Below are 11,046 nucleotides of genomic sequence, written 5' to 3'. Positions count from 1 at the left end.
AGCCCGAGTTTTGTTTGAAACGGATATTTAATAGCATGGCCATTGGATAAGTGGGCAGTGAACCACATTGTTGCGCCCACGCAGTTGGAGAGCATTGTCACGGGACTATCAGAGAGATGATAAAGAAAATAATGCAAAGACTTTTTATATGACTTCAATTGTTTAGCGAACATGACTGGATAAGAATAGAATAATATGAAAAATTAATCTTAGAAACGTAAAAGTTCTTCCTGCAGTGAAGCTTCTAAAGAATTGTTGCGATTTTAAAGTAGACGAAACGAAATTGCGTCACTACAAATATATACGAAAAAATATATATGACGGCGGCTGCGATAGATTAGTGGCAGGCTCGTCATCAGTAGGATATTCTGGTACAGGGTTCAGGCGTAGTTCTCAGGCAATTTATTATAAAGATACATTATGACAATTATGATAATTATTGTAACATATACAGCAACAAATTATAAAGTAGGTATATCATTTTAGCAGAAATTATCACAGTTGCGTGAACCAACGGTCCCGTTTGGAAGGCCCGAACTGTATCTCTCCTTTTAATAATATTTAGCTTCCAACTCGTCGCTCTCAAAAAAAATTAATAGAATGTGGCAGTTGTACCTTCAAACGATTCCGATCACGTGACTCTTTATGTCACGGCGTTCACACTTCACAGATACAACAAAATCATTTGAGTTAATAATTATTCGTAATCGACGACATATATTTTAAGTTTCACTTCTACCGTGTATGAATTGTATACAAACTATCACTTGTTTTAGATTCGTGTCTTTATAATGCTTTAGATTTAATTTAATTTAAATCTTTTCCCCAAGTATGGTGATATGATATTATGTTAATATGTATCAAATTATCGTTCAGGTTAAATCATTTTTTTAAAATGAAATGAACCAAATTAATGGAAGTTTTCGGCAATTTTTGTGTCAGAACTTTTGCCATTTATCACTCTTTTTTATGGAAATTCAGGAGAAAAATGTAGTCGAGTAAATTCTTAAAACCGAAGTCTTTTGACTTAATTTTTGTAGGTGAAGCAGCATCAGCTGAGTTTAAATTTCAAAATCATGTCCAGGTATATAGTAATAATTTGATTTTAGAACTATAAGTAAGAGATATTGAGCGTAACACTTAGAAGTATTAAATTACTACAACGTTTAATCTGTAATCAATTTTATTTCTAATAAAAGGAAATCCTTCTCGCTACATGAATATATTTAAAGGATTATTATATATTACATAAAATTATAATGATTTGTATTGATGCGAGTATGTTATTTAAAACAGAAGAAGTGATATAGAGTTCAAAGGTTATAGGAAGAAAAAAAGTTAACACAAAAAGTAACAATGACCTAAAGACAGCGATCATTCTATTTAATAAAAACAGTGTTTTAAAACAACGCTAGAATAAAACTATATAAAATATAAACCTGTATGTTTATTACATTATTTAATTTTTATCTATCATTTAGTTCATTCACCTAGAATTTTGATCGGAAATCCGGTACACAAACAATAAAGAAAAAAATACATAATTGTTTATTAAATATATTATATTCGTTTTCATATTAAATGATATTGCTACCACGACAGATTAAAAAATAATACAACAATCGAGTTGACCTTTGACCTTTGAAAGTGGTATTAAAATAATTTACACGTGTATTAATTCATCACCAAAATAATATCATATAGTGTCATTATTATTATTGATTTTGTAAGCGACATAATATTTAATAAATCAGCCATATATAAACATAATAAAAAAGAGGTGGAGTAGAGAACTCCTTTGCCTTTTTAGAATTAGAAGAAAGTACTAAAACAACTGAATACGTTGAATACGAAAGACAGTTGAGACGTCATTTGTAATCCAAAGTTGTGAACTTCCCTCCAATTACTATAATTTTATACGGCAAATAATATTATTGTATTATTATTATTAATCAAATAATTCTTCATGCTACTACATGTTAATAATAATCTAATTAAAATTAAATTAATTTCATACTTCTTCTTTGTTTATGATATTATATTCTGATTATTTAATTTAAAATTGAGATCTCCCGTGGGCTAGAACAACTAATTCGTACCGTTATTTATTATTAGTGTTCAAACCCAGCCACTGAACTACATATGATTAATTTTTGTCTAAGGAAATCTTTACGAGTTCGACGTACCTAAATCTGACATATTTATATCATGTATCCGCCAACAAAATGAAGATGAGATATGAGATGAGATGGCCCAGTGGTTAGAACGCGTGCATCTTAACCGATGATTTCGTGTTCAAACCCAAGCAAGCACCACTATACATATATGTGCTTAATTTGTGTTTATAATTCGTCTCGTGCTCGGCGGTGAAGGAAAACATCGTGAGGAAACCTCATCGAAGAGGAAATTTCATCGAAATTCAGCCACATGTGCATTCCACCAACCCGCATTGAAACAGCGTGGTGGAATATGTTCCAAACCCTCTCCTTAATGAGAGAGGAGGCCTTGGACAGCAGTGGTAAATTTACCAGACCGTTACTTTACTTTTACTTTACTTTACAACAAAATGAATAAGCATGGTGGAACTCTAACTAATTCTAAACTTTCACTGCTAGAGAAGAGGACTACTTTACTTGCTTTACTATAAATATAAAAGGTCAATATTAAATTATTGTGTAAATTGATATTTGAAACACCGAAGTAAGCGATACGTCTTGATGAATTGTGTTTGCACTAAGATATTACATCCGAGAACGTATTAACACTCTTACTTGAGTAGACTAGAAGACAAAGTAGAATGGGACGCCTGATGAAGTTGTCTCGATACTACAGCGCGTCTGACAAATAACGAGAATCGCGTGAACATACAATCTAAATTGCCAGTAATTTTGGCAATATTATTTCATTAGGTTTTTATTGACATAGTAACTTTTGCCTAAATAGTATTTTGTAATTAGAATTGTATTTTTATCTTTAATAAAAATATATATCTTAAGAATATAATTTGTAATTACTAAAATTTGTGAAATATCCTAATGTCACTGTGTATTATATAGTTTTATATTATTTGACAAACCAAAATAATTGGGGGATGCGCTTATCGACATGATTCCGTAACCTTACCAATTATAAAGAGTAAGAAGATCTTTCACAAATCCCTCATGGCTCACTAATAAATATTTCACATCTGAAGATTATTTTATTGTTCATTATACAATTTAGCATCGCATGAAATTAGTTTAAGAGGCAAAGATCACTTGTAATCAAGTTACGCGTAATTTAGCAAACGCTCATAAATATATTAACGTATTTGTTCACATATAGGTACGCACAAATTTATAAATATAAATAATTATATGTTTCAAAAAAATGAGTACCTGAATACCAGGGAAGTTTGGATGTACCTTGTCGATAGACTATTTTCATAAATGGCCTCTATATGACGTACATTGAAACACGAGTTGTTGACCGTGCGATCAATTTCCTAAAAGTGATTGTTCCTAAAGTTAATTCTTGAACTAACACTTATAACAAATGGCCGATAAATTATATAATTTGTTAAAGCATTCAACATCTAATTTTATGGCGGTATAAGGTTGAATTTACTTATTGTGATTGTTTGAAGCTAACATTGTAATACTTCGAATTTGTAGTTTAATTTGCTGACGGCGACACCCTGGTTAACTCATTGACGTAATACCTTGTGGCGCACACCACCCCATAAAATGAAGGTTGGTCCCCTACAAGAATATGTTGTGACGACATTCAACATGGCTCAACATTTACTTGCTCGAACTTTAGATCAATATTATATTGCTAATAAATTTATTCACCGATATTGCGGAATCATAAAAGGTTCTCTCATTTTAAAGTCATCTACAGTACAGTATAGCAAAAGTTATATTTAAAATGAATAAAAATATACAGGTATGATATTGTACAGTATGATAGTAAAAAAATGTCGTCTTGCGTGTAAAAAATCTTCTAATTTTAAAATCTTTGCCATATTAAGTATTTCTGAAAGGAGGTTGCTTAGGGCAATGCATATTATAAAAAAACTTTGTTTATGTTTACTATATCCTTTCTGTTTTTTAATTGATATGCGGTTCTCATTTAATTACGATAAAAACCGACGGACGTAGACATTAGAATATTAAAAAAAAAAAGTTTTTCGATCTATTAAAATATATTGCCATACACATATAAAACTTTTAGGAGATTCCTTTATCCGTACAACTGGCTAGAACAGATTAAATAATAAAATTAAAAAAAAAACAAAAGCGCGCGAAACTGAATTAAACCGCCATTAATTTTTCTTTTCGGGCGCGGACTATAATGTCGATACTGGTGCAACTTGTAATTTGTTATAAGTGATATTTGTGTTTTAATTGGATTTGTAAGCTAAACTGAGTAAGTATATACAACAAGTAAATTACTTCAATATGTACGATTTGGTGATTAATTTATATTGATATAAATTCGAAGTTAGAACTATTTTTGATTAATTAATAAATTATTTAAACCAAGCAATTTATATTAAATATAGCAATTTATATGAATATATCAAAATAAGCGAAATTTGTATATTGAGTTTTGTAGTATTTTTATTTCATGTGATTGTTGATGTTCTTTCATATTGTCGTTCATATTTTTGTTTTTATTTCAAAGATATATTTTTTGTAGGAATGTAGTGTTCATTTTTTTCTTATCTTAAATTTATATTGTAAACGCCTGTAATTTTACCACCATACAACAATTATTTCCTACTTTTACTCAATATTTTGTTAATATACCGATAATATTTCGAAAATATATCTATAAATAAATGAATGAATATCATACATTATTTTATTAAGAGAATAGTTCTTCATTATTTGATTATAAGTTGTGTCTCTAATATTTACCGAAGACAGAATATACTTTCGTATCGGTTCGATACTTTTCATGGCTCTTAATATTTGTAGTGATACGAGTATAAATGTACAATGTAAGATTTGTAACAGCTCTAGATAACAAACATTTTTATTATTTCCCTTATTTTTAATCAATCAATGTAGCAAAAATTTTGCGATGTATTATGTAACCGTAAAATTGTTAATGCTTACAATTTAACGCATTATTATTCGGTACTTTATATTCTACCGAGGTAAATTTGAAGTGAAATTATAAAATCGCTAATCTAGCCTAACTGTATATTGAATAAAACCTATTTTATTCTACATTGAACAAACGTTCACAATCTTTGAACAGTTTAATATTTGGCAAGGTAGATATAATCTAACTGTATTTAATTTTATCGTAATATATATTTAATTATATATACTTAGTATATTCATTAGCTCCCTAATGAAAAAACTACAAATAAGATACATTATCAAAGTTTTTTTTTTAATTTAAAAAGTATTCAATATCACTAACAAGCAGACAATATACCTAATATTTAAAAATGTTATAGATCAAATGTATACATTATCGTAACTTGTACATTTCCATTATATGAATGGAATCACGTCGCTATAAATTGAGAAAACAGTAAATATTTATGTATCTGTAATCTGCGTGTGTGGCGTCTAGTTTAGATTGATTTTACCATCAGCCATAAATCGCACACTGTAAGTCGGAACAAGGTCGTTAAATGACTATGATAAAGACATAAAATATATAAACTTTGCACTTTATATCTATAGTAAAAACTAAAACAATTAATCACAGATCATTTAAGAAACAAATGTGTTTTTTCCTCTGTAAGAAATAAGGTATAGCTTAGAGCAATCAGAGACTTAATATTATTTTTATATAGGTTGTTATAGCCAACATTGGCAATGACGTGGTAATTATAATATGGGCCACCTGATGACATCACCTCTGCGCATATTATTGCAAGATACATTAAATCGTTGCATTACGTGCGTATTGCCAATATAATTTCTCGCGATTTATTTTTATAACTCGTGTTTTTTTGATAATTTAAAATATTGCGTTATTAATTTTGATTTCACCTTTTATATTCTAGTCATTATAAAAAAAAGGGAGGGAGTGGCATACCCATTGAAACCGATGTACGTACTACTCGGCCACTGAGGTGGTTAAAACATTTTTAACTTCGTTATTCAAGACTTCTATTATCACAAAACACAAAGAAATTTGAAATCGTCTTTGTTACGGAACGTAATTTATATAACATAAAGTTATTCAACTCTATCGTTTTGTAAGTAAAACATTTTTCACACGGAAAATTCAATAAAATACTAGAGCTTGTGACATTTAAACAGAAACACGCGACAGGTCAAGGTTGTCAAACGTCTACAATACCCCAGCGTAGCAATTGTCATTTAGACCAATTTGTGGAATTAATGTTCAATGTGCCACACATATACATACCTGATTTAATTGCGGTAATGTTGTGTTAGTCTAAGTAGATTAAAGTAACGAGAATCGAGCATAGGTATAGGAATGTTAACAAGTATTATCAATATTTACATAAATATATTTCAAACAGAATGTGTACGCAACATACCAATAAATATATAGTCTTTGCAGTGTTTTAGAGAGAAACAAGAATTAACGGTAAAATGCTTCTAGCATGATTTGCATGATTTGCAGAGTTGTTTATATAAATTTTAGTTTGTGCAAGTAGTTTATGGAGTCCTGTGTCCATCCATTTAAGTAATAAACGGTTTGAAATATTGCAATAGGTGTAATTAAAACTCTCGAAAAGTCACTATAAAATTTCACCCGCTACAAAGAAGATCTTTTGAATTGATATTCTTAGTTAAAGTATTTCAATTCATTCAAATTATAACCATAATAGCATAGTTCATTAATGTAATTGTCTAGATGGTCAAAAACAAACCTCGGGGCACATGTATAGTTGTCGAATATTGTTGTTGCAGGATCAGTTCTGCATTCGATCTTGCGCCGTCGGGTTCCAATTGATAGTGTGGGTTTCAATATTTCCATCGTAGTTGACTAGTTGTCGGCCACAGTTTTGAGATAACCAACCGTAGTCAAAATTTGATGCAGAAGATTCTACATATAATTCATTATTTTGATATTTGCGAAAGACGGACAAATTATAAAGGACATTTTTAACAAGAGCTGCCATTTATCGTGTAACAAAATTTTAGTTAAGCTTAACTGCCTCCTACAAGATAAAGCCAGTACACATCATCTGTCTCAGTTAGTCGTAATAGCTTTAAATCCGGATGGACCTAATTAAAACATAACAAGACGCAACAATTGCATTATAAAGTACAAGAGTGATTTCCATGCTTAGTTTATGTAACTCTATTATCAGTTGAGTGCATATTATATAAATACTTAGTAAAATTATGTTTAGCTTATTTTATTAAAAGTAAACCGATGAAGGTTAAATCAAAAATGACGATAATTGAATTGAGTCATTCTTTAAGAACGAACTTTTCACTCCTTGCATAACACGAGCACAAAATGTCAGAAAGTTATTTGCACCATCGATTTGAGGTAGGTATAGTAATATATAAAGTAATCGCGAATTAAAAAGTATAGTACCACTAAGTCTGTTTTCAAAATTTGCGTGAGATTTGAAATGAGAGTGAGCATGTGAACCATACCAGACACTAGTGAGATATAAATCTTAGTTCCCAAGATTGCTGGCTTAATCATTCATAGGAAAACATCGTGAGGAAACCGACATGTATCTAATTTTATAGATATTTTGTCACATGTGAATTCCACTAACCCGCATTAGAATAGCGTGGTGGAATATGTTCCAAACTTTTTCCTCAAAGAGGGACAAGGTCTTAGCCGAGCTGTAGAAAATTTACAGGCTGTTGTGTTGCAAATATTTCTAACGCCGCTAATAGGCAGTGGTGACCATTTAACATCAGGTTTGCTTACTGCCCTCACATTAATCATTCATCAGTGTTTCTCCTGTTTCAATGCTAAATGCGATAGAATTAAAATTATTGGTACGGGGGTCGCAACTTTTTTATTTAATATTTTGGAAGATGACGTTGGTAGCACTGGATAGATTTGCCTTTTTTTAATAAAAAGGTATATACGCAATTAGGGTCTTTAACTCGTGTCACGTTTGGATACAAACGTTACGCTAACCTGCAAGACGCGTCACGGCACCGCCGTCGTACAAAACACCAAAGGCACGTGCGCGCAAACAATGCCAATGATATTTCAAGACTAAATATACTTTTTTATTTATTTTGAAGTCGTTGTTGGTTTGCGTATCTTTGTATGCCCTCTTTGTTATTTTAGATTTTTATCACTGCGATGTTGACATTGCAACAACAATTTATTGTTGTTATTTTTCGTAAAAGCTTACGTTACAAGGTTAGCCTGTAACTGAGTAACTAATTTTAATAATTTTTTTATGATAAGTCTTACTGACAACATAAATCATTTCCAAACTTTGCACACTCATGCTAACTGGTGATATTACGAGAATTTGGTAATCGAGCTGGTGTTATGAGATACCATGGGGGTTTTTCAATGGATAACAGCATGATCGTGAATCGTGATACTTTATTGGTTAGTGAGTGCAATGCATCTATTTTGTATGATGATTTTTGAATTCCGATTATTAATTCTTTGTAATATTATTTAAAAAGAAAACTATTTTGAATATTTAATGATGTTTATGAATAAATGTTAGTTTTTTATAAGATAATAAAAATCTTGTAAGGTAAATGGGTAATTTTAGTTAAATATTTTAATATTTAAACAGTATTTTTAGACTAAAAAATAATTATAAATCCCAACCATTATCACTTATCGTTATCATTATCGCAATTCAAACAGAGATCCCGTGATAGGACAATTTGTGAGATGTGGTATCAAGTTGTCTACGTAGTGTATTTATTTCTGATTGCACTATCTAACGATAAAAAAACGTGCGGTTATATCTATAGTCCTTTTTACATAGAAATCAATAAAATAATTTTTCTGCAATATGTAGAGTTAATAATGGGGATGTGGTATTTAAAAAAAAAATTGTTATCCTTACGAGACAATATTTATATATTTTAACTCATTTTAATGAACAAAACCGAAACAAAGTCTATCTTAAATAATCAAATACATATATCAAATATTTCTGTCTGTTGGACGCGCTATTTTTCAAGCTCTACTGTCGTTGTGAAAAGAGCTATTTATGGGAGACAACCAATTATTTAAAACTATAGAATATCACGAATAGACGAACAGCTGTAATATCTATTATATCGATTGTGTAGCACCTGAAACAATGTTATTGTTTACGAAGATGTATAAAGGCTACTTACTCTCTACCTTTTATTTTTACATAAACATTTGTTTCTGTTTTCCTTGAATTGTTGTTATGGCAAAACTAATACTCATAAGTAAATTTTAATTCATTTGCTCCACATTTCACTCGCCATGAGCTCGGCTGTTTATAATATTCTCTCGGGGAACGTAAATTCATTACCCTTGCAATTTAATTATGGTGCAAAATGTTTTACGTGCCGTTAAAATAATGAGCGTTTTGTAAGCTACGCTTACAATTATTAATATTTTTTTTATTAATAACCCTTGTATCTCCGATTCGATTGACTTCAAAATATTCAGAATTTGGATTTATTTAAATTGGGATTTATTTTTGTTGCGACAGTTTTTTTGATATATTATATTTCGTTACTAGTTATAAAAGTGTATATATGGATATATTCGTACATTTTTTAAAAATACATTTCTTGTATACAGTCAACTCATTATTTGCAATTAGTAAAGTGTCTGAGAAATCGTTTGTAGATGAGGTAAGGAACTTGGTATTTACATTGATTACACTCTTACGTAGTCTTGACCTATAACATTGATTTACCGATCTAAATATTTATTATAACTTTTTTTTTTAAAAAGGTAACATTACTTTTATTAGTCAAAACGAAAATATAATTGTGTTTCTTTATTTTGGTATAAAGACAGCAATTCGCTGAATTCGCATAGACAATTAAGAATCTTGCCTTATAATCGAATTTCATGAATGTCTAAAAGCTTTATCTCTGATTTATTTTCATAGAAATATCCATATTATTTTATCTACAGAACAGATATATATGATTAATTATCACATATCCATGGTTTTTTTCTTAAAACGTTATAAATATGTACAAAATTATCATAATAATATTCCAATAGCTGTGACGTTTTATCATATGTAATAAATAGATATTGATATATCTGTTTGACAATAATAGACTTCGATACTGTTTTGATGCTGACCAATCAACATGATACATATTTGCTTTCGCAGAGGATATACTCGTACATACTGTCAAACTAGGTTCAGCCGATCACTATGATATCTTGCATTCATTTGAGCACGGAAAATATATTAGTGTAAATTTAAAATGAAATTGCTACGCACGTTTGATATTAAATAAGGCATCTTATCTCAATTTATAAATTATTACGACTAATGTCATCTTAAGAGGCATTACAGTATCTATTAGTAGATAAGAGCGTTTTAATCAAGAGAGATTTCAATGAAGTTCTTAAACTGTTGAGTCTAGAAATTATAGTTTGATTGATTATGATCTCTTAAACTGAAAATAACGATTCAACGATTCAGAGTTATTTTTGGTTGTTTACGACCGAGCGACATTAATACGGTTTCATTAGGAACTTATTGGCAAGTGAAGTAATAAGTTATTTGAAATATTTTGCGATTGTTTGATTTTCCCAAAATAATAAGAAATAATAGAAATGTAATCATCACGGTTCTTATAAATGCAATCACCATCGATATCATATCTTACTGATTCATTCAATTAATTTATTATTTGATGTTATAATCGTCGGAGTTGTATTAAAACGAATATTAATGATATTGGACTCAATTCTATTACAACTAACGACCAATTTGCATGTCCACAAACAGTGGAACGTAATATTTGTATATATTTTTTAAAATATGCATGTGTTGATAATTATTGTATTATCAAAATGCGTTATTTACTTACTGGTAATAAAATAACAATAACAATGATTTTATATTTGATTAAGATTTTTACTGAAATATTTTTTTATTTACGC

This window comes from Vanessa cardui, chromosome 4 (assembly GCF_905220365.1).
Source record: "Vanessa cardui chromosome 4, ilVanCard2.1, whole genome shotgun sequence".
Classification (NCBI taxonomy): Eukaryota; Metazoa; Arthropoda; class Insecta; order Lepidoptera; family Nymphalidae; genus Vanessa; species Vanessa cardui.
The sequence above is the reverse complement of the archived record's forward strand: the minus strand, read 5'-3'. Positions refer to the sequence as shown.